Source organism: Phaenicophaeus curvirostris, chromosome 5 (assembly GCF_032191515.1).
Source record: "Phaenicophaeus curvirostris isolate KB17595 chromosome 5, BPBGC_Pcur_1.0, whole genome shotgun sequence".
Classification (NCBI taxonomy): domain Eukaryota; kingdom Metazoa; phylum Chordata; class Aves; order Cuculiformes; family Cuculidae; genus Phaenicophaeus; species Phaenicophaeus curvirostris.
This window is the reverse complement of record NC_091396.1, coordinates 55,569,530-55,595,501: the sequence shown is the minus strand read 5'-3', so window position 1 is coordinate 55,595,501 and position 25,972 is coordinate 55,569,530. Positions and strand designations below refer to the sequence as shown.

The 25,972-nt window shown below is 39.8% G+C and overlaps 1 long non-coding RNA gene across 1 annotated transcript in view; it reads left to right on the top strand.

The window, feature by feature from the left end:
- Window positions 1–20,768: 20,768 nt before the first annotated feature.
- LOC138720721 (uncharacterized) overlaps window positions 20,769–25,972 on the top strand; it is a 52,282-nt gene continuing 47,078 nt past the window's right edge. Inside the window, exon 1 of the long non-coding RNA XR_011337463.1 lies at window positions 20,769–20,869. This is a non-coding gene — a long non-coding RNA (uncharacterized lncRNA). The remainder of the gene's footprint in view (window positions 20,870–25,972) is intronic.

Genomic DNA, 25,972 nt, shown 5'->3' with positions numbered 1-25,972 from the left:
CCCACACTATGAACCTCAGCTACTAGGAAGGGCAATTCCTTTGGGTAATTTGCAACAGAATAAACAAAATGCTAAACCCCTAAAGTAGCAATGCCCTTTTGTGTGCCTTGGCTTCTGCACTGTCAGTTCTGCATGGCAGAATGGCTTTGCTTTGCCATCAAAATTCACAGGGTCAGCTGGAGACAGGTCCCACAGAAGCACCTCCCAGCCATAATGAGAGTGCTCACAGCCACCTTCTCCTCCCAGCTGTTCATTCTCCCGCAACTCAGATACCCGGACCTTCCAAAATGCTTAATTTATGTGTAATTTCCCTGATGACTGCCCAAAACTATCCCTCCCAGCTGCCAACAGCTCTCAATACATCCTGGACAAGCTGACTAAACATCCTCCTTCCTCTCTATGTGTCAGCAATCATGGCCATGCAGTGTTGCGACTGCTCCTCCTGGATTTTACATAACATTATGGTCTAGAGGAAGCTGAGTCCTTAAGTCCATCATCTTAATTGTGAGTGTTGGTGGGATTTTTTGTTCATACTTTCATGAAGAAACTGGCATAAGAGTCTAGGTATTTTGGAGAACAAGTAGGCTTCTAGCTCTGAACCCCAAGCCTCTGAACATATGGGAGTTCAGTTTTAACTTAGTCACCAAAGCTCTCTCCCGAAGTTAATTGGTGTGAACTTTTGTTTCAGAGGTCGCTTTGGATGTTAAAGAAAGCTACAGTACCTGCATTTTCTCTTGTTGTCATGGTTCATAGTATGAGGACCATTAGAAATTTCTGATCAGAAATATGTCCCAGCCACAACTCCTCACATGAATTCTCTAGGGGGCACCTGGGATTTATCCACTGAAGTTTGTAGAATGCTACATAAATGACATTCTGGTGGTGGACACTGATAGTTTTGCTCTTCCAGCTCAAGAAAGCACTCTTCCATTTGGGAAAATCTTGTCTGTGAAGGAAACACAGCCTTAAGAAAGTTCTCCATCAATTAAAACAAAAGCCTGAGAAACTAAGGACCATCAAAAGCCTCAGCCTTCCACTCCAAGTGTGAGACATGCTTTGTGACCTTGCTTTATCCAATATGCAGCAACATGTGCAGACAAAACCAGAAAAAAAAAATCTCTAGGAAAACAAGAGGCCTGGCGCCACATACTCCTCCTCCATGGGGAGATGATGAGAGAACAAAGAACATGTGATGGATGTGAGACACATCACATAATGTGATGTCCTCAGATACTCAGATGAGCAAATATCCAAGTTTCAACAGGACAGAAAGATACCTGAATTTCTGCAACAGATTTTGATAGAAAGTGAAGATGCTGAGGTGAGTGTCTTGGTGCCACGGTACTCTTGCGGTGAATGTTCATAGATGATCAAATTTAGTGGTTAGTATAGACATGTTTTCTTCTGGACATTGCATGGCATTCCTGACTTTATTAAAATCATGTGTTGTACTGCTGTGCTTTTTTCTGTTTTATTCTTCCTTGTATGTAGAATGTCCTAGTTTGACTGCTGGTCGGGTGGCTATTTTCCAGGAAAACTGTTTTGTAACAGCTGGCATGCGTTCCTTGACTTTAGCTCATAGACTATCAGAGTTGAAAGTCTGCCTGTAATCATGTAATGGAGACAGGGCATGTTTTTAACTTACGGAGTGAGGCTGAAGCTATGACAGCAAATATCACTTTCCCAAAAGTGAAAGCTATAGATAGGCAGAGCAAGAAAAATAATTGTGACTGAAGGAAGAAATTCTTCAGTTTGGCTCCCACATTGAGTGACTGAAAGTCTATAGGTGCATATTGTTGGTACCTGATGTGACTACTTGCCTGTGGGAGGTAACTTTCACACAGAAGGATTAATAATAAGCAATTCCAATACTTACTAAAATCAGGAGCTATTTTCAGTGAAAACAAATTTCTTAGTTGCCTTTTGGAACTGGAGATTTGAAACTTCAGACAACCAATGGCCATCATTTAATACAATCTTATACATAAATCACTCAAGGAGAGCTGAAATGATAAAGGGGTTTTGGAATTTGCTGCCCATAACCATCAGACATATCAGATCCAATCTTCAGCCATTGTAGTATTGTAGAGATTTTTGAGTGTGATGCTTTTTACAGGTTCTGATAATCAGACTTGGTGATTTTTCAAGGTGTACAGCAGAGAGTGGTTCACTGGGCAAGAGCTGTTTGTGACATATTCAGGGGAAAACAATTGATGGATTTCTTTGTCCCTCTGAGCATTGTCTTGGTTGGTGGGTTGTGGGGAGAAATGTAACGGGAAGGTCTGACAGGGTTATTAGTTAGCTCAGGAGCTGTTTGTCTCCTTCATTTCCTCAGCTGATCCCTCTCACATGATTTTCATTGTTCTGAAAGAACAGGCCAGCAATCCAGGTCATCTGCAGCAGCTTGTCTTTCTGAATTTGGGTTGAGATAGGGCAAATTCTGGCCTTAGAAGGCTGAACCTGTCTCTAGTCGCCCTCCCACTGCAAGTTGTCCTTGCTACCTGGCATTGGGAATCAGAGGCTCTGCTCACCCAGGGCAATACACTGCTGGGCAGACACACCATGTGCATCCAAATCTGCCCATTATGTTTGTTTGTATTTGGGTCATCAGCCCCTAGGTTTTGTTCTTTTGTGGTTCATTCTCTCCTACAGAAGGTGATTGGCCCTCTGGGTGACATGGCCAACCAGATACCTGCTGAAACAAGGCATGCTCTTCTAGCAGAGATTCAGTCTGCCTAGTATACATATTCAGTCTGGAAAGCGGACTTTAAGGCATATATTTAAAAAGGAAGTTGAAAATTATCTAAACATGAGTCTTAGCAGAGGAAAGTGTGTAATCTAATGTGTAGTTTAGCTCACTGCAAATATTTAGTAGCTGTAGATACACGAATGAATCCATTGGCTTGGCTTCATCTCAGAGCTGAATGCCTTGATATGGTGCTTGAGCAGCACACTCATTTGACATGTGGGAAGACATAACTTTGCTAAGATGCAAAAACTGGAACATCATAAGTAGTGGGATAGTAGTCTGCTTTCTTGCAGCGTATTAGAGTTTATTATCAGCTAGGCTTATTTATGTCAGGTTTGATGCTTTGCTAACTGTGGCTGAGTGGAGTGTGGTTGGCTTAGCACGCTGACAGAATTTGTGTCTATCCACAATATAGCATACAGGCATGCTGTGTGATTGGTCCTATGCTGGGTGGAGGTTGGTCTCAACAGAAAAGTTAATTCAAAATATTGGAATTGTCTGTTGTACATAATAAGAAAAGGAAGTGTTAGGTTTTGGGTCACAGTGTACAAAAACACTATGGGAAAACCAGCATGCATTATTCCTGCAGATAAAACCAAAATAAACAGTAAAATAAAAGCCTGCAGAAGCCAAAGGAGCTGCTAGAGAAAAATGTGAAATCCACTTTAAAGAGAAAAAAAAGCAGTAAGTCAGCACACTACTAACAGGTAACGCAGAAGGTGGCAAGTAACATGTCTCTTCAGAACCCCAGACAATGCCTTCTCTTTTACAGCTACTGTCATTTCATTTGAAGGACATTAGTACCTTCATCTTTACTGCACTCATGGGAAGAAAGGAGAAGAGGCAGCACCTCAAAGTTATACCTCCCTGAGAGGAAGTGTTAAGGGTTATCAAGTAGGCTAAAAAGGTGAACTAAAAGTGAAGTGATGTCCTTGGGGTTTGATGTTCAAGCACAAAAAAAGAGAGAGGCGAAGTAGTGCATAGTTCAGGTTTTAGTCCTTCTTACACCTACAGTGTCCTCTCTCATGAGACACATCTTGAAAACAGAGTTTTTGAAGATATCAGACATAAATGTATCACATAAGCAGCTTGTCAAAATATTGGAAGCCACCTTTCCCAATGTGCTTTCTACTGTACTTAAAATAACAACATTAAATATGGTTAGCAGAACTTTCTTATACACATAAAATTCTCATCAAATCTATAACTTAACACTGTTTCACATCAAGTTCTTTCTTTTATAGTTTCTGTGAGCTTCCGACTTACTTGGATAATTAAGATGTTTTCTTCTGTGTTTAAGCAAGTTACTTTTTTCATGCCAGTATTGTACAAAGTCTTGTGTTTACCTTGTAGGCATCTTGATGTTGGTGCCAATGCAATTTATGCTTGTGATGATAAGAGTCTGGCTTGTACTTGGTTCTTCTGTTAGCAGGGTGTTTTGAAAGTCTGTTCTGATGTTTACTGGTTGTTCGTCTGCTATGCTCACTTCCACATCCTGCTGACTGAGGCTCAGTACCACCTTCATGTCAATGTCCTGAGTTTGTAATAAGTGTGTATTTGTAATAATCATGAGGAATATGCCCAGGCACTGCTGTGCTACATGACTGAAGCTTTATCTGATCAACACATCTATCTTCCTCACAAATATATAATTTCTCCTGAGGATACATTTGATCCCCACAGGATCTCCCGAGGGTTGTTTTGAGATGTTATTAGTTCATCAGTTATTGTATGCTTTGAACTTTGGAAGGTTCATTTTTGTCTTACCTTTCCTTTCACTGATGGCTCTCACAACACTAACAATACAGGGACTACTGGCATGCATCTAGATATCAAGCTAGTAAGGCCTTGTGTGGGAGAGATCCTCTCCCTCTATTTTTTTCTCTCATTGAGGTTTTCTGTAATAGGCTGGCATTTTTTTCCTTTCTCTTCTTGACCAGCTTTCACATTTCCTGGTAAATTGCTCAAACTCATTGTGAACAAACGAGTGTCTATTGTCTGAAATTACACAGTGTGGGATTACATTCATGATGAAATGTTTTACTGCTTTGTTTGGGATGGTCACTGTGGTAGTGTCTGACAGTTTGTCTGGTTTCCACGAGGAGGATTTTATATTAAACTATTTAGCATGAGCGTATCCCTTGTTTTAACCAGATCACTTTTTCTCAAGATGCTGCTCTCTGCAGTGCCCTGGCCAGACTCCAAGCCACGGAATAATTCTATGTCTATAAAAAGTCTTCTTGAAGTTACAAACAGTCAAGTCAGAATGACTCCCGAGTTTAATTTGTCAGGTTAAGTAAATGTCAACTTAAGATAATGAGAAGAAAGCCTTAGATATTTATTCATTTTTTCCCCATTTTTCTAAATTTTGAGGAACCAGAACTTCATTTTGTATTAAAAATCTGCAAAAGATTTTGGGATTTTGAATATGTTTCTCCTATTTTTTTACTTAGCCTCTGTTTCAGACAGCTGTTGGGGTGTGTATCTCACAAATCAATCTGTACTTCTATCATGAAAAAAGATGTTGTGGTATTGAACTCTTACATCATCCTGTAAATCATGTTTTCCAGTGTAATGAATTACCAATTTTAAATAGCTTTGTTTGTTTGTTTAATAGACATTTTGACCAAAAGTTCTATTTAAAAAAAAAAAAATTCAGAAAAGAAAATTCTCACTCCCCATTTCCTCAGTTTTCACTGTTTGAACAGAGATTTTTTTTCCATTGAAATTGTTTCAAAATAAGATTTTATCAGTTTTCCTATTGCATAACTGAAAGTGCCTAATCACCTCCAATATTTGAGTAAAAGGTTTGTAAAATGTCTGTAGTGAAGGTGGATGGTATGAATTTATAAGCAAAATTTTGCTTGTATTTGAGCAAAGATGCCTATTTATCAAGACTGCACGGCATCCTAAACCACTGGCAAAACCCCCCCAACGAAATGCATACTGGCAGTTTCATGAGAATGAAAAGGGAAGTAGGAAATTTAAGTATGTATTGTACTGTATGGAACAAAATAGTTAAAGGTTGACATATTTTTTGGAACGAGAAAAATGGAATTAGTGACAAGTCCCTTTGAGATCCTTTGGGATGGAAGATGGCACATAGTGGCAGGATGCACAGTATTTGCTGTATTATTATAATCTTTCTAATTGTTCAGAGAAATAAAATGTACTTTGCTTGCCATCCTGTCCCTCAAATTTCCATCCCCTCTTAGAATATGCATTTGAACGGTATAAAATGATGTTTTGGCAAGCCCTGTTGAAGATAATTACACAGACACTTTATTTAGGTCAAAGCAACTGGGACTGCAGTTTCTTCTTCCAAGTTCCTAGAGATTGTTATTTTTGCGGAGGGGTCATCTGCATAACTTAGAAATGAAGAGGCCCTTGCATTGTATATGAGGCATAATTTGAGGGTTTTTTTCCATGTTTGCCTTTGATCTGCATGGAATGAGGAAAACCTCCTCCAGTTTGAATTTCAGAATTACACAAATTCCAAGTTTGAGGAATTACAGTGTGCTGGGAAGAAAAGTGAGAGCAGGTTAATATTCTATGTTGCTTTCTATATAAAAGGAAGGAAATAGCTTAATAGCATGTTGCAACAACAAGTACGTTGTTGTGTGCATGTGCATGCGTGTATATGAGTGCACGCATGCTCATGCCTCCAGCTCTGTGGTTGGAGCTGGCACAGAGAGCCCAACTAATAAATAAAGCTCTGACGGGTTGTGTTAATCATTGCTACTCTTGGAAAACCACTTTCGTAGGCTCCAGTTTGTAAATCTCACACAGTACTCAGATGTTTAGCACTCTCCTTCTGGGGAAACATTTTGTAAACCACGTGTCGTTTCTCTTCTGTAAACAGAGGAGGAGAAACTAATTTTGGGGTTCTCCATATTTACAAGGTAAATTTACAAATTTGCAAAAGCCAGTCCCAGGCTAAGCACTAAAAGTTGCAATTACTGATGCATCCTAAATAGAACATGAGACTTGTTTTAAAATAAAACTGCCAGTAAGCCATGAACCCTGTGTGATGTGTGAATATAGGACAAGCTACAGAAATCAACCCATCATCCAATTCAGTGATGTTCCAGAAGAGATGAATTTGGCTCACTCTTTTATCATGCCAAAGTAACAGCCTAAGAGTGATGGGATGTCATATATATTGATAGTTTCCAAATTAGTTAAGAGCTGTGATCTCTTCTCGCTTTTCCACTAGCTGTATATCTGATGTGTTCAATATAAACTTATTAAATAACAAGACATCACGGGCATGCCTCCTTTAGATACTAGCATCATAGTAGATAATTTCTTTACATTTTTTATAGGACCTATACAATACCTATAGACTTATTCATATCTATAAAAGCATAACCATATATTTATGTGTAAATTACCATATATGTTAATAAAAATTAATGTGTTTATATGTTAATTTAGGATATATTTTAATAACTATAATAAAATGTCTGAAAAAAATGTTACTGTCTTGAGAACACAAGTGGAAAAGGTTTTTTTTTTGTATTGTTGCAGAACTCCAAAAATCCTTCTGTAAACCTGCTGCCATGTGGTGTTTTTTGGCTGGTAGCCTGTGCAGTGGAGAGGTGACATCAGTCTCCAGCCATTACTTACCAAAAGATTCCCTTCTTGGCTCAGTGATGAGAGAATAATCTCCTTCAGTTATCATATATATATATATTTATATATACACATACACTGATATTAATTTTTGGAAAAGAATGGAAACATTCTTTAATCAGAGACAGGAGAAATTTAGCATATAATTAAGGAAGGATATTTTGGGGTGTGCTTTCTGAAAACATATGTGCCAAAGGGATACTGAGTTTCATAACAACTTATGTTACTTATTCTTCAGAATAGTTTTTCATTCTTTTATTTCCTACCTCATGATAAATGTAGAAACAGAGGGATCATCTAAGACTAAAAGGATAAGAAGAAAAGAAAAAAATAGTTTGCTAAGGTTTAAGGTGATGGAAGTTTGCACAGTCCTTTATTTACTGAATTGGAGGACTATATAGCTATCTTGGAAAGTGGAACCATTTAATTAGGAGCTGGTACAAGTATTCAGCTGAAGCACTACAGCCAAATTCTGTAATTGCCACATGGACCATCAACTGTGTCTTCTTCTAGGCTGTCTGCTCCTGTAAGATTGCATCAGTATGATCTATTGTGCCATCCTTATTACTTCTCATTTTCTATGGCAACTCCAGTGAGACTGTGCAATCCTGACAGACTCCCGAATAACTTGGAGTTGAGTTGGTTACAATAATATCAATTATTATAAAAGGAAATTACTAAAACTTTCATCTGCCAAAATTAGCTTTTGACTAGCATTCACTTAGTAGCTTTGATTGGAATATTCCATGATCCAGAGAGGCTGTGCTTTATGATGGCAAATGAAATGCAGTGTGGGTAACTGCAAAGTAGTTGTATAGAAGGAGACATCCTCCCTAAAAACCTTGTCTCTTCATGCCTATATATCTAAGGACAGGATACTATAGGTACTCAGAGATTTTGATACCGTTTGGGAGCGTTATTCAAAAGGATAACCTCAAGAAAGGCAAAGGGAGTATTTGGAATGATTAGTGAAAGAACAGAGGAAAAATTTGAAGTCATCACTACGTTATTATGACATTCATGACATTACCATGTCTTAAATACTAAATGCAATTATGATTATATTCTCTCAAAAGAGAGAAAGGTACCTGAAAGAGGTAGAGAGAAATGTGATGTGTTTTACCAGAAGCAGGAATGCCTTCCATATACTGTGGACTGGAAAGATTTTGACTTCTTAGCTTGTAAAAGAATTTCTGAGGGGATAAAACAGGAGTCTGTAACATAAGTAATATTGCAGAGAATGTGATTAGGGAAGGATTAGGGTCTGTTTTTCACAGACCAGTGAAATTACAAGGTTTAAACCAAACAAAACCTTTCTTTTTTTTTTTTTTCTTTCTTTCTTTTTCTTTTCTTTTCTTTTTTTTTTTTTTGTGCAGTGTATAATAAAAGTGGATAGAGTTGAAGTGAAAAGTAAAAATGACTTAAAAAAAAATAACACACGTTCATTGAAGTCCAGCAGTGGTTGTTAAACCATATATTTCAGAAGTAAACTCTGCTTCACAGGTTCTTGAAAACTGAGCTTGGCATATAATCTGGAGACAAGGCCTGTCCATGACTGGACACAGGGTGGGCATATTGCTCTCTGATTCAGGATGGGGTTTATGGTTTTGTGTGTCCAGTGCTTAGAAATCTTGTCTTACGGTAGATTTATTTTATTATTTTTTATTAGCTTCTTTTCTGCCTTGAGACCCTTTCGATGCTGCTCTTCCCACCCTCAGGTCTAGTCAAACAAATGTGGGAGACAGTCTCTGTGCTATTGGGCTTGAGTAAAAAAAAAAAGCTGTGGGGGAGACCACAGGAGCCTGGAGAAGTGACTTGCCCTTTCTCACATGAGCACAGAGTGTTAGTCAGGAATAACTTTATCCATCTGTGGTGAATTCTTGACCTGGTTAAAATCAATGGCATAACTACTTTTGGCTCCAAAAGCATTAGCTCTTCACCCTTTAAAATGAAAATTCTGTAGACATTAGTTAGTATACTGTATTCTGAATTGTGATATATATTAGAATAGGCTAGTCCAGGCTAGAAAAGTAATTAAAGAGTGCTCTTTCCAATTAATGGAAGCCTATTTACTTTACCTTCAGAAACTCTGAACTGTTTCCATCACTGTGTGTGATACTTATCACAAGCTTCCTTGGTAATTATCCAATAAGGATCTGCAACTCTGAACTCACAGAGAGCTCTGAGAACCCAGGAGAGGCAAGAGACAGCCCTTAAGAGAGAACATGCATCTAACAAAATCAGCTTTAAAATGCGTTAATCCATTTTTCAGGTATACAGATTCCTGCCCTGCATGTTGTTGCTCCAAGTCTTACTGTGTCTAAATTTTCTACTTGCATAAGTTAACTTCAGCATGGAAAACCCCTGGGGAATATAGCAGTGCCTGTGAAAGGGGGACCTGGATGTTCTTGATTATGAGATGTCTATCTCAAATAGAGTAGGAATGATTTTAATCCAGATTATGACATTTGTATTCTTTTCAAGTTAGTCTGCATAAAGGAAAACTTATTAACATCTCAAATCTATGGTAGAAAAATATTTTCCATATTAAGATAAAAATCTTCAAGTTAATTTTAAATGTTACATATTTGGGTTTTTTTCTTGGTTTGCTTTTTCTTTATGAGATTTCTCTTGTCCCAGTGCATTTCATGAATAATAATCTTAAATCTTCAAAATAACAATAGCACTTGGATTTTCTTCCACATTAACTGGACTACAGTTTTTGAACACATGCTAGAGATTTGGAGCCACATCCTTGTGAAAACTGAATCAAAGGAGCTTTGTTGATTTACACAGTTTGAAGATTTTTCTCTGTGTTCTGGGCTTTGCCACTAGCCCCAGATTTCATGCTACAACAAACCATGAGAGTTTCCGTCATCGCTGTATAACCAGTTCTACGCTTCCAAATGCTAGGCGAAGGAGAAATACAAATGGTCTGGAGAATATTAGTGCTAGAAATCAGTTTAAATTTAGTAGTACAATGTGCAAAGTATTTCACTTTGGAAACAATAACAAGAACTTCTGCTAGAAAAAGGAGACTTATTTAGAAAGCAGACAAAAGTTGGCATCTTAAACATTGCAGAATAATACGTAAAGATATGCCTAAGTCATTGGCAATCACGTGGCTGTGAAAAAGGCAAATGAAATCCCAGGTAAGAAATACCTACTAGAAATAAAAAAAAAAATAATGATACTACATATGGTATGAGAAGGATCTCTGAAATAGGGTGTACAATGCAATTCTATTCATTCTTACTGAGTAAAGATTAATTTAAGTGGAGGGGGGACGTATGGGTGAATCTACTGGGAAGAAAGGAAGCAACCTGACTAAGTAAGAGACAGAAAGAGCTTGTCATGAGAAGCTACTGTCCTGCCTCAGGTCTCCTTCCTGAGAGATTTGTTTCTAACTTCACAAGTAAAAATGATATCAGTGTCACCCAGATCACCATTCTGTGGTCAAACAATGTCTGAGAGCTACGTGTAGACCCTAAACCAAATACTTTCTGATGCTCTTTGAGATTTGACAGCTTGCTTTCTCATAGATGAATTTTAATACATCCATCAGTATAGGAAAATAGCATACAGTATGTAACACTGAAACTATTTCCTACCCCATCTCCATATGGATACTGTCAGAGTAAACTGATTCACATAAAGATATTCTTGGTAGGACCATAACAGCATCCATGTGAGGATTGAACAGGGCATTAATTCTTCCTAACTGTAGGTGCCTTAGGTGCTTCACATAGAAGCCTAGTAATATCCAGAGGGCAATTAGATCTTGGCAGATTCGAAACACCTTGAGGAGATGTCTCTCTTTTGACTAGGCAGTGTGTTTTGGCACTCTGCTTTGGTGTCTCAGATGGTGTCTCTGTAACATCTCATAGGTGAATCCCTCCCCTTTTTACAGAATTGCTGATATGCTGAAAATTCTTACCTCAATATGAATTGATGTCAAGATGAAGTCAGCCTCAAAGAACAAAATCAATAGTTGCTTTGTCACTGATTAGAAGGCAAGAGGACGGGATTTATTTTAACATTCCTTACCAGAATATGGCTTCTTTGAATGTATATCTTGCCATGAATCCCTTCCTTTCAGGGCAAGAAGATGGCAGTTAACTGGTTCTAAGTTTCTCTGCTGGTTGCTTCTACATGATTTATTCAAGCCTCTAAGGAAGAATTACTTCCAGGTTGACTTTTCCACTGCTTGGAATCTCTCCTGTCAGGATTATGAAGCTATATCTCCCACACAACTTAAAAATCTCTTTGATGTAGCCTGTATCTTGCTTTAGCTGCATGGCAAATATCTGGGAAATTAAACCCTCCAATGGGGAGGGTATGCTGTGGTTACAAGTATCTTGAGAGTTGGTCCAAGAATTATTATTCTTGCTTTCCTCCAGTCTTGGTGATCTATATTGTTTACCTCCTGTAGATTCCCCTTTGATTTTAATTCCTTTTGTCTTTATCCAGGAATTTCACCACCCTAGTCTCCATTTTCATATTGTCGTCTGCTAGCATTGGAGATAGTTTTCACATACAAAACCATCCCTCCTCTCTCTCTTCCCATTGTATCTCTTCTGTATAAATTGAACCTGTCTGTACTGATATTCTGGTTATGAGATTCATTTTACAAGGTTTCACTTGCACACATACTTTCCATTATTTAGTGATACTTCTAGTTATTCTTGCTTGTTTCCCATACAGAATTTCCATTGACATAAAGCCGCTTTATGACTTTAGTACTTTTATTATTCATCTCCTATTTCAGAGCCTCAACTTCTGTTTTATTTTGTGTGTTAAAAGCACACACTTGATTCTTTGGTTTAAGTAAAAACTTCTCCTTTCAACTTATTTTAAAGCCCACATAACAACCAAATTTTGTACCTGAGAATTTGGTATTCTCTGTTTTTGTGGAGACCATCTAAGCAAAGCAGCCATCTTTCGTCACACAAGATAGCCAAATACTCTTTGATTCCAAAATACTTTTCTCTGAGCTGTGGGAGAATATAGTGGTCAGCGTCTCATATCTGTTTTTGCTTTTCTTCACCAATGCATCATATTGGAAGGCTCTGAGAAAAAAATCACCTGGGTTGATTTCAGCTTCATTTCTCTCCCTGTTTCTTCTCCTTGATCTCTAAGGAGGTCTTTCATCTTCCCTAAACAAAATTATAGCTGTTCCTTAAGTCAGAGATTGCTTATCAGAAAACCCCCTTCCTTTGAGATAAATAAATATAGAGAACAAAACTAGATGAATATGAAACAAATGTTTCACGTTTCTGCAGTTATCAGTATGCAGACGTCCATGCTTTGCAATAATACTGTTGAAATACTGTAGTATTACTGTCAAAACAGTGATGTGGGTTACTAAAAGAAAGATGGTCTGCTGCCAAAAAAAAAGAGGGGTCAATTTCTTTATGAGCCTTCCTATTAAAAAGAACAGCAGAAAACTGAAAGCCCAATTGGATTCGTAATGCTGCAGATTTTCAAGGCTGAGCTCAAGGCATCATAACAAAATTGCAGCCCCAGCACTCTGGGAGATGTTCCTAGGCTGTGCAGGATCACTGAAGGGATAAGCAGAAATATGATTTGTATTTTAACAGATAAATGTCATTTAGCTGTTTTCCTGTTCTAACAGGGAATTTGAATGATGATTCCTGAGTTTCTGTGAGGTTGGTTCACTTAGCAGCACTCTTTGATATTTGTGAAATGCCAGCTTTCTATGAATATAGGAGTTTGGCAAAGAACAAGAGAACTATTCATTAAAATTCAAAAGTACATAAATGACAAATAAGGAAGTAATTTAGAGGATGTATTTGGCATGTGGGGTGTGGAAACTAACCAAGTAGCCTACTGCAAATTTGACTATATTTGAAGTTATGTATTTAATTCATCCTTCTGATCCTAGGCTGGCTGGAGTCTACAGAGGAAGCATTCTCAGTCCTGTGAGAGGCACCAGGTGTGCTTTGTACTGAGGTCAAGTGATGGCCTCCAGACATTAGTAAGGCCACTGTAAAGGCTGATGAGCTGGGCCATCTGCTGCCGGGCTCCATGGGGTTGATGGAAGGTGACAACACTGACATAACCAAATGACAAACAGGGCAAATACAGTGATGTAAGTAAGAGCTTAATTTTTTATATCTACTGCCACATGGTGCCAGGAATGTGTGTTGTTGAACTGATGGCAATTTTTCCTCAATAGGAGACAAAAGCAACATATTGTTATCTTTCCACAAGGACTAGAATAACTTGTTTTGTCTCTGCTGTGTTTAGATCTGGCCTGTCTTCAGATATTGTCTTGAGCAGGGCAACTTGAGGAGAAATTTTGCCTCACCTGAGCTAGAAGCTTGGGATGCTGAATTTTCATTAGTATGTGTACTTGGAATAGATAGATGAAACCTATGCTGGGATCACCTGTATGTATCAACTGCACTGTAAGCACGTAGAAGCAGAGTGATTTCTACTCAATCTTATATTGTCTACCAGGCAAAAATCATCTCGGAGATGTGAAAGCTTCCTTTGCATGAGCAGTTGCCTTTGCATGCCACAATGACTGTGCTGACTGCCTCAAAGAGCTGTGTTGCTCCCTGGAGTTTGCAAACATGCCTTAGCTCCCTTTTCACAGGCAGTTGCTTGCATGGGAAAAAGCTAATGAGTTCAGAGGCAAGGTTTCAAAATATGCAGTACCATGAAAAAAATATCATGGAAACTTTCATCAACCCTATTCACAAATGAAGAGAAATATCAATATATTATTCCTTGCAATAAGTTCATTGATACACACTACCACCAGGAATTACCTTTACTGGCTTGCGTGCCATTTCAGGGTACACAAACTGCATGGTAACTTCATTGTTCACAATGGTAATTAAGTCACTGCATTATCTCATCACAGTGAGTCACTTAACTGGCATCACTGTTGCAAGATGGGAAAATTTACCAAGCTGGAAAATTATGGGTCAGATTAACTCCTGGTGTAACATTCAGAAGTATTATGCCCTGAATACATTTGGCCCATCCTTTATAAATTACATTGTGTTTAATGTGCTTCGGAGAGGAGATGAATCAGACCTACTGTTTGAAAAAAAAAAGAAAAAGAGAAGAAAAAACCTGTCTCATGCTTTTAGTTTGCCCATTCCTTAGGGCAAATGGCTGTTGAAGTTGTGAAAATAACCCCTTGTTTTTCCAGAAAAAGGCCTACTTGCAGCTCAGACAGTAGATCACCAAGAGAGTGAAACTTCTGTACCAGGTCATGGGAGTTCAATGCAGAGTTGTACAGTAGAAAGAGCGTGCCTGCAGTCTCTTAAAGACATCTGACTGTTGTAAGTCAGTCATGCACCCGGCCCTGAAGGGATATCTACAAGGCACTTAAAGCTATAACATCACTTGCAAAGGTCTGAGATGGAAATCGAGTTTAAAATATACAACTACATTTGAGACGTGTTTTAAAACAGGCCATGAATATCTGTTTCCAAAAACTTCCTGTGACTGAATTTTCCTTTTGACAGTACAATATATTTTTTAAGAAGAAGGAAAACAGAAACTGTTGATACTGAAATATTTTTTACTGATGACTCGCATTATCCCTGAATGACAGCTTCTTAATTCAATTGCAGGAAAATACGGACATCGTGCCCAGGTAAACACTCATTAACTTTTCATGACAGCCCCTTTTAAATTAAAGAACAAAAAAATGGCATTCCAAGTTGTTGCCAAATTTGGCAGCTCTGATCTTGTCCTGATTCTAAGCCCAAGGAGCATTTACCAGGTTTAATTTCTGATGACACTGGTGTGCTGAAAGCAAAGCTGGTGCTGCTGTTCCCGGCAGATCAGGGCTCCATCCCCAGCTCCTGCAGTGGCTTTCCCAGTTGGGAAACATGTGGAGCAAAACCTCTCAGTGGATGTGGAGGGGTGCTCTCTGGGTTTTGTTTTGTGAAAATTAAAGCATTTAAAGACAAGGGTTCAGAGAAGGAGAGTCTCAGCCTGTTGAACTTGTTTTTATTCATCCCTCCCCCCACCACCCCCAGAGATGCCCAAGTTTACAGTCTGTGGCGCTATCTGTAGGGCTTCAGACAGTAATAAAAGGGAGGCAGAGAGGTGCCCTGACAAAAGCCTGAAACCCTGGTATCTCTTTTGTTTTCACCCTAGTCTATGGCCACTGACATTACTCCCTTACACCATGGATGGATAATAAGCCCCCTTCTCAGGAATAGAAAAGCTCTTATACATTTTAATGTGACCTTAGACAGTGCTTTTCAGAAATCACAGGCACATCTGACTACACTTGAGGTTGAATTGAGCTAATGGCATTCACCTCATCTTTAGATGCAAAATTGGAAGATAAAAAGACCTTGATGTGAAAAGGAAAGGGGGGTTGTGGGGAGCGGGGGTGGGGGAAGAGAAGCAGATTAGAGATATTGCTTAAAAATCTTATGATTGCTAGTTGATAACGAAATGTCTCCTTCTCTTTCTAAAAACCCTATGGGCTTGCAAGATGTCCTTGCGCTTTTATTTTTAATGATAGAATCTTTTTATTCCCTGGCCAAGGAAATTTCAATGTTGCTGCATATGTGGCCAGGAGATACGTTGACCTTTAGCAAATCTTATTTTTAAAATCAGATGGAACAGTTATTGCAATATTCCAGCCCTGTAAGATTAAAAAAGAGCTTTCTTCCTCTGTAATCAGACGTGGATTAAATTTATTAAAGGTGCAGTATCTCTTTTAAATGACACTTGCCAGTCATACTGAATTCTAATAAACCATTTGAAGATTTTGTATAATCCTGCTTTTATTTTTTTCTAAAAGCTGAAACCAAAGCATTATAAAAAGAGTGGGATAACTTATTTGACTAGCAAAGAAACTTGATGTTAACAGGACAAGGGCAGCAGACAAAAGAAAGCAGCTGAAACGTTAATGAATGATAATGCTGAGCAATGAAACATGCAAAAAGCCTGCAATGAGGAAATTCAATGAGGAAAATACAATTTAAAGACCAAAGTAAATCTACTCAGTGAAAAGGTGCAACTGGCACAGAAAAAGGCTTAAAAATCCAGTGGTGGTTGGTTATAATGATTTCAGTTCTATTCCTAAGCAGAACTGTCTGCCTTTTGGGTGCATATGCACATTTGAGAATTCAAGAAGAGTCAATTGTATTTGAATGTGCTTGTGTTCGCTGAGTATGAAGAGTTGCTTGGGGTTGTCCGAAACATAAGTAAAGCTATAATATAATCCTTTCTCTTGGGAGTGCACAGACTGACTAGATGGGTTCCTTGACACTGTTGTCGAAATTTTCAAAGCAAATTTGTACTCAGCATCTTCTATTAAAACAAATCTATTTTGAGTCTTCCTTGAAAATCTTAACCTCGAAGTATGGGAGCAAATACACTGGTGGCACAGGAAATGTGGAGGGTACAAGGACACTCAGCAGAAATTTCTTGTTAAGCATATCCATCCTTTCAAAATAATTAGTAGGGTCCCAATTAGGAACCCGATCTGTGCTCTGTGATTGTGCCTAGTGAGGAAATCTTTTTATCTAGCTGACCTTCTCAGTTCTACTTAGCTGAAATTTTCAGTGGTTCTGAACCTGCTCTTCAGAATCTATCTGGATAACTGACAATCACCATGGGCATCCTCATGGACAAACTCCCTTAAAAAAGCAAAAATCCAGTTTTGTATGTCTGTGTGCAGAGCCCTAGACAGCAGGCAGTACTGCAACCTCAGGATCTGGCTGGGGATATGGTTCAGCATACTGCTATATGTGCACCAACATTACTGTCCCTTCCACACTAGCGTGGGAGAAGCTGTCCAGTACCAGGCACTGTTAAAGCGTTTTCCAGCATCCCACTCTGAACTTCCCAATTCTTTTCTTGGTTTCTATCTCTTATTCCCCAAGAGATGCCCGTTATTGTAATTACATATGATAGTGTGATACATAGAGCCAAATGTATCCCCAGGGTAACTTTGCTGACACTAGTAGATTAGCATGTGTGATAAATTTGGCCATTCCCTTGATGCAAAACCTCTTCTTTCTATCCCTAAATAAACATTAATTAAAAATTTTACATAGATAAAATATATGAAAGGAAAAAGAATACTCAGCTCCTCCTGCGTTAATGTTATAAGAAATATCATCTACCATAGCACAAACTAAGAAATTCAAGCCAGTCTAGAAAATTGAAGCACCAATGCCAGCTAACAGGAGCTGAGAATTAACAACCTGACTGCAATTTGTTAGTCGTATTATGCACTTATGATTTTCATTTTACATAGGAAAATGGTCTGACTTTGAATGTGTGATTTTTAAAACCCAGATGCTTTAGCAGCCTTAAAACTTGAAAATTAAAACCAAAAGAGGTTTCTCTTTGTTCTGTTTTTCTGTGTTTGTTTGCCTGCCTCTCCCTCTTCTTTTCTCTTTCCCCTTTCATTTTCCTGTCTTCTCCCCACCCCTTTCTTCCTTCTTTCTCCTTTTTTCCTTTTCTTCTGCTGTAGTTGATGTGAGTGCCTAACATTAGGCCAGTGTTCTTGTCATAATTTTCTAAATAAAAATTATTGTTATTAGAGGGTGGTCCATTATTTTCTATGTTTTAAAATGTGTTTTAAATTGCTTTTATTATATTGTACAATGCCCCAAGCACTTCGATGGGGGAACACTTTATAAATAAAATTATTATTATTATGCTTAGTGCACATGTCAGCAAGTGTTCATAAGAAATAAGTGACTGGTACCCTTGCCCTCCAGAGACTGAGTGCCTTATTTCTTTAACTTGACTTTCACCGGCCTGAAGTCTGCGTAAGAATTAGAGTCACTTCTAATCTTGTTCTTCCCATTGGCACAAGTAAATGAGCTGTCATTGAGTAGCACTGGCAACAAAAGGCCATTTTATAATTCCTTCTACATCATATGTTATAACCATGTTTCCCTCTTTTAATTTGGAGATGTAAAGTTGTCAAATGAGAAAAAAAAAGAACTCTTTAAAATTTCAGTCGGACCTTCTGGAATATTCATTTGTGGTGTGTGCATGGAAGTGTGGCTGTACTGGCAGAAAGTCAGCAATAACCTTAGATTGTGTTATTGTGTTCGTGTTAAAGCTTAATAAGCTGTTTGGTGCAACTTATGGAGGTGTTGGTCCCAAGTTCTGATTGTGTTGTTCTTGAAATCTGCAATTATTTAATAGATAATTTTTTTTTCCTTTAGATGAACTTTAAAGAAAAACTATAATGTAAGCACTGCTGGTTACTCTAGGTTGGGATTTAAGATTACAGCACTTAGTAAGATTATATATTTGATGAACAAGGCGAGGTGGTGTGTGTCAGCCTTTGAAGGGGTTACCTCGCTTAGGAAGTGAGTATTAACAGCATCTCAGCCCTACCAAGATTAATGTCAGTGGAATCAAAACTGGCATTAGCAGAGCACTGTTGTCAGGAAGCTCACAACAGTTCAATAACTTTAACATACTGGGTAGATTTCAGTGTGTGTGTCAAAGACTAGTACTACTTAAAAAGGCGTGTGGCAAGTAGGAAGTTTTAATATAAAGATCATAAAAGATTTGAATACCAAATGTACAAGTGTTGAGTATTACTTGTGGGTACTTGAAAAACCCCACAACTTTTAACTTTTTTTTTTTTTTTACTCCCCCTCCCATTTTTTTGGGTTTTAGATGGAGATTCCCGTCAGTGAAGAATTGGTACAGGAGTCTCATACAACCTGTATATCTAATCTCTAACACACATAGCTGTAGATGAACCTAGTAAGAAAATGTGGTTTATTAGCTGGTGATAAAGAGAAGGATATGTAAGGGAGAGATGAAAACTCCTCGATGGCTTTGTTAAACATGATGCTATATGTCTCGGGTTTGATTTTGGCTTTTATGTTTCTTTACTTTTTCTGTGGCAATATTAAGGAGTCCAAGCACTGTAAAAACCGAACTGTAAATGACCCTTTGCTAACTATAAAAGCCCTTCACTGATCTTTGAAGCCAGGGGAACAATAACGAAACCCGGCTGTAAGTCTACATCAATGCAGTTTTAGGGGTACTTAAAGAATTAGAGACGAGGGCCAGCCTCTTTCCCACCTCCCTCCCTGAAGGGAGAAACAAACCTGAGCCCAGGGTTCCAGCCCCTCGCCCGGAGCGCGGCTGCCTCGGGGCGCTGGAAACCTGGAACGGGGAGTTGTTTTTGAACCGTCTGAGAGGCTGCTCTCTCCTCCTCCCTCCCAGAGAGAGGGGACTGCCTGTTTTTAGTAGTGATGTAAACTAGGAAATATTTTATTTTTCGCCTTGCTTTGTCAGGCGTTTCGAGCTGGGAGCATAAGCTCGACGTAATGTTTCGGTCCAGCTCTGGTTTGTGTACGCGTGCGGATGGTGCGATTCTTATTCTGAATTGGGAGCTGCAATTCAACACAAACGCTAGTGCTTCTAGGGAGAAACTCGGGATTAATTCCTATGAAACAGATAGAAGTTTAGTTTGCAGGCAAAATATTGATAGTATTTTGTGTTATGTACATTTGGAGGAATGATAAGTTCGGGGATGTTGTCTGTGTCTTTGGGAGGGGAAGGAAAACAGATACATTCATTTGGAGAGGAGGATTTATTGTTACTGTCCTGTTAATTTCTCTAACTAAAATATGGAATCTCAGAGAGCTAAAATGAAATTATATGAAGAGCATAGTGTGTTTATTTGCCTCTGGTATAGGCTTTTTATAAATGAAGGAATTTGTCTGGAAATGATCTGAAATAATATTTTAGGGCAAGCCTCTAATCACACGCTATTATTATCCATTGCCATGCTTTTCTCTATGTATCTGTGGATATTTTTGCTTTCCTTGCCGTTGTGGAAACACAGTCCTTTACGCAACTTTTTCTTTTCTGTAAGTTACTGCTATTTGAAAACCTAAATCTGACTTCAGGCCCCTCCTGATTCTTGAACAGCAGTTTGCTACTGAAAATCCAGAACAACTGGGAAGGAAAGATAAATAAATAATACAAAAAAATTATTTGCTTTAAATGTGTGAAGTGTCCCAATAATTTTAAATAGTTTAATTTAAATTTTAAACTGCAAATCTTCAACCTCTAATCACTTCTAAACTGAAGTGGTTTTAACCAAATGTGAAGTGCTGCAGAGTTTGAAATGATTATGCCTGGAGTAGATGACTGTAAACTTTGGAGAGGGTTTCAGAGTAGCTTTTTTTTTTTTTAAACAAAGACTTGCACAGCATTGAACTGAAGAAGTTGAGGGGCTGAGAGGGAAACTCTGTTAATACTACAAGAACAAAACAGTGAAAGGATGGAAGCATTTGAAAGTTTTCAGAGGTAGTGTTCAATGCCAGGCTAAGGCAAAAATAGAGAGCCCTTCACAGCCTGAGAGCCTTGGTGTGGTGGGAAGTGTGCTGGGCTTTGGGTGCAGCGGCAGTGAGAGTGCTGAGGGTCTGTGGTCCCCAGGCTCCTGCGGCATGGGAAGGCAAGCCTCGGCAAGGCTCTGTGGAGAGGAAGGTATGAGTGCAGCAGGAGGATGGTTAACGCTTCCAAATTTGCAGCTATGTTTTTAGGACTCTTTCCAGGGTTAGTTTCTCTTCAACAATTTTATTTTAGGGCTTTCAGTCTTTGCATTATGTGTTTTTCCTGTTTGAGGGAGAGTAAGAAACTTAAGCTAGAATTCAGAAGCTGGTCCAGGACTCTGCTCCAGCTGGAAAAACACATGTGCTGGCATTCAGCTCCTGTAAGCTCCTTTCTGACTATTTTGAATGCTGGCATTGTTACAATAGGCAAGGGAACAGCCATGATAGCCCAGGGTGACAAATTGCTCAGTCTTGTGCATATATGTTTTTGCCTGGCTGGTTTTTATTAGCATGGAAGCATCGTCTGCGGACTGCGCATTCTTTCCCTTTCATTTTCATGACCTCGTCCAGTGCAGACGACTGACAGATTCACTATGTGATTTTCAGCTTTTGATGATTAACTTTTTGACAGCGGTCCTTATCTTTTATTTAATATTATTATGATGATTATAACAAAGGGCTACATGTTGTGTAGCATGGAAATTGGACTGGGTGCTGTTCCTTAACTCCAGTGATAACTTTATGTTGATTTAACAACAAAGCAGAACACAACTTTATGGATTAAATGAGGAAAAAGGGGGACAACTGCTGAATCTGATTATTTGGGTTACTGCAATAGGTAGCCATTTTATGCCCTGCTCCTTCAAGGACTTTGATACCTACTTAACTTTCCTTGGGGGAGTAATCCCATTGAGTTAAGCAGGGCTACACATATTTCTGTAAGGGCCAGGGCCTTATTATGCAGAGAGGATGTAAATAAACATCAGCTTTTCCCCCTTTGGTTAAAAGGAGACTCTTGTAAATGAATGAAACCAAAATGAACAAACAGAAAACAGATGAAAGAGAAAACATCTTTTCTTCCCGAAAGAAAAATGCTACATGCATCACTTCAGATTTGGCAGTTCCTTGTCTCTTGCAGCCTCTGTTTTTATTTGCTTAGAGATGGTTGAATTACTATTTTTGATACCATTTATGACCATGTGCTAGAAAAGAAAACCTCCCAGTAGGACTAAACAAGAACTCTGAAGCATGCTGCGTGCTCTTCAGCAGGTTCAACAGGGGAAAGCGTTGAGGAGTAACTTTTGCTGTGCAGCCCCTCTTTTGCATAGGAATTTGCATGAAAGATGTAAACACACTTTGCGTGTGCAAATCAGAAATAGCTGCTTGTTAAGCATTTGTCAAGGAGAAAGGTTTTGACTTTGACTTTGCCGCTTGTTTTCACTACTGGTCCAAGAGTTTAAATCTTTCATCATCCAGGTGATTATTAAATTATCCATGTCTATTTCTCTATGTTTCAGGCAATATTTGTTCAGTTTTGATGTCTTTCCTAAGGGCAGATGCCAGTAGGAGGACACTAGATGCAGAAGACCAATTTCTTTTCTGCTGCAGGATTCGCTTATTAGAAGATTGACTCCCCGGTTTCCCAGCCATCCTTTTCCCATGTGAGTTTGAAGTTCCTTTGTGGCTTTGATTTGAAACAGCTGCTAAGAGAATCTTTGCCGCTGAGGTTTTGGTGACAAAATGGAGATTATACCCTTAAACATCCTCCCAGACATGTCTCCTTCCTTCTCTGCTTTGCAGGGAAGGAGGTGAGGTTAGCATTAGGAAATGTCTCTGGGGGCTTTATGGCAGTAGAAAATATTCCTTTGCTTTGGGAAGTCAATACTGGCAAGCAACGAAGGCATGATATCCCCTTTTCACCACCGAAGTGGAGTGAAGGGTGTGAGTCAGTGGAAAACACTGTATCCTTGTTTAGCAGATGTTCCTCTTTTATGCATTGAGATTTTCCAATCAGTACATCTCATGGTTGGACTCAAGCAATACAAGATAAAATCAGTCCTTTCAGTGGGTGGAAAACCAGTCATGAATGTGTGAAAACTGTCTGGGAACATCCACGCTCTTCATTAAGGTCTTTGTGTATACAGAGGCTGAGAGAAAACCTCCTGCCATCTTTGAACTTTGGACCAGGCTTATAAATGGATGTCAGTGATTGGCAGATGTCTTGTTACAGGTTGCTGTCCTAGCTAAATGCTGCAGGTTGACCTCTAAAGGCACAAGGACTGAGCTGTGACAGTACTAATTAAGAAACTGGGCTTTTATTTTTTTTGACTGAAGCAGACCAGTATCCTATAGATTGACTGCTGAGGAGGACATTTAGCAGACTGTGCTCCTCTGCAAATGTGGTCAAAGCTTTCGTGCTGAAGCATTTCTTCTGTTACAACACACTTGTTTGCAGGCATTGAGAGATTTCAAAGGAACAGGCTGGTTCTGACACACAGAATCATAGAATTGTGGAATGGGTTAGATTGGAAGAGTCCTTAAAGCTTCAACCTCTGCACCTCTCACTGGATCAGGCTGCTTAAAGCCCCATCCAGCCTGGCCTTGAACTCTTCCAGGGAGGGGGCAACCACAACTTCCCTGGGCATCCTATTCCAGTGCCTCACCACCCTCATTGTGAAGAATTTTTTCCTAATGTCTAATCTAAATCTTCCCACTTCTAATTTAACGCCATACCACCTCATCCTTTATACATGCCTCGTAAAAAGTTCCCCCCCAGCTTTCTTGTACGCCCCCTTCAGGTATTGGAAGGCCATTATAAAGTCTCCTTGGAGCTTTCTCTTCTCTAGGCTGAACAACCCCAAGCCTCACCTCATAGCAGAGGTGCTCTATTCCTCTCACCATTCCTGTGACCCTCATCTGGACCCTTTCCAACAGTTCCACATCCTTCTTATGTTGGGGATTCCACAACTTGACGGAATACTCCAGGTGGGGTCTCACAAGAGCGGAATAGAGAGACAGAATCACGTCCCTTGACCTGCTGGCCATGCTTCTTTTGATGCAGCCCAGGATACAGTTTGCCTTCTGGCCTGTGAACACACATTGGTGGCTCATGCCAAACTTCTCATCAATCAGCACCCATAAGTCCTTCTCCACAGGGTTGCTTTCAGTCACATCATCCCCCATCCTGTATTGAAACTATGAATTGCCCTGACCCAGGTGTAGGACTTCACACTTGGCCTTGTTGAACCTCATGAGGCCCACTTCTCCAGCTTGTCCACCTGGTTTCCATCAACACCAGCTTGGCTCCTTAGTGCTCCCTCTGTTGTCCACTCCACAGGCTACCTGGGCTGAGGTGGTAACAGCCTATGTGCTTGCTGCCAGTGTGACACTCTTGCAGCCCCTCAGTGCCCTTGCAGCTCCTAGCGCCTGGCACGCCTCTGTGATAGCAGGTTTTGCGTCGCCGAGGCACCCTGCTCTGGTGCCCTGTTCTGCTTGTAGGGCCATAGCTGAGCTGGAGGTGTCTGTGCTTGGGCTCTCCTGCAGAAATTAATCTTCCAAACAAAGCACTTAAATAATTTACAGTGGCTTTACCAGCCCAAATTCTCCTGTCCACACCCATCTTTAAAATCTTCACTCTTTACCCGGATGTGGATTTTTGTTCTTTTAAAACTGCAAAGCTTCCCTCAGAATGATTACTTTGTAAGCCAGCTCTGGTCATTGTATGGGCCTGGATAACATGGCCTTGGAGGAAAAAGTAAGAAAAATGTGTGAGTATGTGTACTGGTGAACTGAGAGGAGGACTTTCTAGTGTCAGAAAACAGATATATAGTGCCTCACTCTGCAAACACTTACTGTAAAATGCTTATTTTGGGAAACAGTCTGAATACCTAAATGAGCCTGTACCCTGGGAATAAATGTGGGACTTCAGACCATCATCTTGTGTAAGGCAAAATTGCTCCTTTTGGATAAACAGAGTAACGAACTTCATTTGTGGTACATCTGACTCTTTTTTTTTTTGTGGAAAGTGTTTGCAGAAAGTGGCCCGCACTTAGGCCTTGTTTAGGGACTGTACCATCAGCACATCATCTCTCCCAGGCTTCTGCCCCACCAAAAAATTGGATGTCCCCTGCTGCTGTTTTTAGTGGGGCTGAGGGAGCCACTGTTAGAGAGGCACTTTGGGGAGGGACAGCTCTCAGGAGTGTGGTGAAGAGTTAGGTGCTTTCCATTGCCGTGCTTTTCTGTCAGGGAGGTTGAGTTTAATTTGCTGGCTAATCTCTGGTGGTGAAATTCATTTCTGCTCTGTCTGTTCAGATTGCTGTGACACCCACCCGTGCCAGCATTGGCTGCACCCTTTGGCTGCCAGGCGCTCCTGGTGGAGTGGCTTCAGCAATGAATAGCAGAGGGGTGAAGAAGCAGGCAGTCCTCAAAGCCTGATCTTAGAGTATTGCCTGAAGACCTCACCTAGGGGTGCTACCACACACCCCCTTCCTCTACCCCCCAACCTGACAGCCCTTGCTAGACCCTCCAAAAGGAGCTTGTGCACATGCATGGCAAGATCAACCCCACCTGCTGAAGGGGTGTGGACTAGCCTTATGAAAGAACTTGTAAGGTGCCAGCATGTGCCCACCACTCCAGCTGGATCCTGGGTCACACAGCCTGGAAGAAGCTGCTGCTGGAGCTGCTGTTGGAGAGACCACATTTTCCCAAGGCTCCTGCTGACCATTGAAGTGGTGACACTTTCCTTTCCCCTTCTCTTTCTCCTTCCCAACAACCCTCTATCTATCTATCTATCTATCTATCTATCTATCTATCTATCTATCTATCTATCTATCTATCTATCTATCAATCTATCCATCCATCCATCCATCCATCCATCCATCCATCCATCTATCTGTCCATCAATCTATCTATCCGTCCATCCATCTATCTATCTTGTCTTACTGTGTTTTCTTGACTGGTATCAGTGCATGGTGGATCAAATCTGAGTGACCTTGCCTGTGTTCAGGGGTCAGATTGAAACCTGTTTTCTGCAACTTCGGTAAGCTGTTGTTGTCTGCCCCCTCCCCCCATCCCCTCATCCCTCAGCCATGCACCTGAGGTTTTTGGTCTGTTTATTTTGGTCAAAGCCGGAATAAATTTTACTTTTTGATTTCACTCTGAGAGTGACCTTGCTGGCTTCTGGATTGCTACACAGATAATTGAACCACCTTCTTTGACTGTGCAGGTTGAAAGAAAGCCCAGTAGTTTGTGGATTGTA